Source organism: Nelumbo lutea, chromosome 1, assembly GCF_056320005.1.
Source record: "Nelumbo lutea isolate HS-2025 chromosome 1, American lotus-T2T, whole genome shotgun sequence".
In the NCBI taxonomy this organism is placed as follows: domain Eukaryota; kingdom Viridiplantae; phylum Streptophyta; class Magnoliopsida; order Proteales; family Nelumbonaceae; genus Nelumbo; species Nelumbo lutea.
Genome location: NC_142684.1, coordinates 163808250 through 163811031, shown reverse-complemented (window position 1 = coordinate 163811031; position 2782 = coordinate 163808250).

Here is a 2782-nt window from a genome sequence, read left to right as displayed (position 1 = left end):
ATATCAATTACCAATTAACCTGTTTACCCTCACTTTTATGAATAAATTTAAATATAGAGGGGTAAATTTTTTCCTCAGAAAATTCAAAAAATATTATTGAGGCTATTTGTGCATTTTAAAATAATATAGATAGATATCTTTCAAGTAGTGAGCCCCTATGCGATGCACAAGAAAATATGTTAGGGCTTATAGGTTAAGACTTATTGCTCTTTGAGGCAACATAGCCCAGGGTACGGATGCAAGTACAATTTTCCCCATCCCCACCAAGTACCTGGCCTCCCTTATAAAAACAAATTTAATTAAAAAACTAGTGAATGACCCCGTATTAAGTAAGGGGAATCAATAATGTTAAATTTACATTATGGAATCAATAATGTTAAATTTATATTTATTAATATTTTAAATAATTATTAAAATTTCAAGAAATATTTATTTTAAAAATAACTTTTCCCTAATTATTAGAATATGGATAGTTTTATTTTGTTATGATATGTAGAGGGTCAATGATTAATTGGGATTGATAGAATGTAGGCAGAAATGGTTGTGGATAATCACTTTTGCATTTTTTGCATTTTTTAGGAATGGATTGAAAATGATGGTAATGGGTTGTGGGCTTTAACAGCAATTTCTTAGAAAATGCCACATGTCTAGCGATCCAGAAAAAATGAGAAGGCCTTGTGTCTGAATGGTGGGGGCTGTAGCCTAGTAGCGAGTTGTGGGATTTAACAAGAATTTCTCATAAATTTCTACATGCCTAGCTTTCTAGAAAATGAGAAGGCCACTTGTCTGAATGGTGGTAGTGGGCTATGGGCTTTAACACCAACTTCTCAGAAAAATGCCATGTGTCTAAATTTGAAAAAACCACGTTATGAATGGTGAGAACTATAGCCTAAAAGCCTTCCTTTCATATATATATATATATATATATATATATATATATAGATAGATAGATAGATAGATAGAGAGAGAGAGAGAGAGAGAGAGATTTGGGCATTTAGGTCCCCAATGGGGAACTCGTCTCCATCGGGGACTAGGGATGCAGGCTAAATTTTTTCTCAACGGGGATTAACTTAAAACTCAAGGTTAAGGACATGGAGTATGATCTTCGCCCCGAACCCACCCATTTCCATTCCTCCCCAGGGTTCATCCCCCAAACCCATAAATATAGTTCCAATAATTATCAATAATAATTATAAAAATTATTAAAAAACTCAAGTATTTATTTGAATAATTAGAAGTTTTATAATTCAACTTTCACTAAATTAAATTAACAAAATGAGTAATTTTTAGTAATTAAATTTCCAAAATCACCAATTTGCTATAAAATTATAGTAAGTAACAAAATTGCTAAAAATTTTAAAAATAAATTTATATTTATTGAAAATAATTTTCCATGGAAAAATTACTAAAGATTTTTAGTTATTATATGATAATATCTTTAAATATTAATAAATCAACCAAACTTACTAAAACTATCGATAACTAATTATTGCTAAAAATTTATGATAATTTGTAATTATTACATTTGTATTTATTAATGGTTTAATTAATTATTCATTTTTCAATAATTAATTTACAATTTTTTTAATTAAATTACCAAAATCAGTAATTTTTAGCAAGTAATTTTTAGTAATTAAAATTTCCAATTTACCAAAATTATATTTTAGGTGTTGATACTTATTGACTAATATTCAATAATATTAGTAATTGTTGAAAATATAAAAAATATTTCATAAATTAATTTAACCACTTTTGTGTTTTTAGATGGTTTATTGGGCATGTAAGATAGATTAAGAGATGTTGCTTTAGGAGAAATTTTAGGTGAAAGAGATAGTTAAGGAGAAATTTTAGGAGGGGGTAGACTTAGTAATTAGGAACATGAGAGAGAGAGAATTAGAGTGGAACTCTAATAAATAGAAGAGGGCTGCCAAGTGGCTACATGGAAGGGATAAGGGAGAAAGGATAGAATTAAAGAGAAACTAGTGAATGACCCTGTACTAAGTACAGGGAATCAGTAATGTTAAATTTACATTATAGAATCAATAATGTTAAATTTATATTGATTAATATTTTTAAATAATTATTAAATTTAAAAAATATTTATTTCAAAAAATAGCTTTTCAATAATTATTAGAATATGGATAATTTTCTTTTGTTATGATATGTAAAAGGTTAATGATTAACTGAAATTGATAGAATATAGACAGAAGTGGTTGTGAATAACCACTTAGGAATATATTGAAAATGGTGATAGTGGATTGTGGACTTTATTAGCAACTTCTTAAAAAATACCATATATATAGCTTTCCAGAAAAATGAGAAGGCCATGTAATAGTGAATATATATATATATATATATATATATATATATATATATATATATATATATATATATATATTAATAATATTGTAACGTTGTAATATATAGAAGGAAAATGCTGCTCACATGGACCATATCGATATATAATACAGCATAGATGTTATTACAATGTTACAATACTATTGCCTAAAGTACCATTTTGTCTAATACATTCGTTTTTTTAAAATATCCATTTTACCTTGCTATCTATCAATTTAGATCGACATTTACTAAAATACCCCAAAATAACTTTTAACTTTTAATTAAAAAATTCCACTAGTTAGGTTGGAAAGAATAGTAGAGTAATTTTACTCTACAAAAGGGTTAACGTTAGGTATATAGTAAAGTTTAGAAAGGCAAATTTGACAATTTCAAATTACATCAAAGATGACTTAATAAATTATAAGGGCAATTTGAAACTACA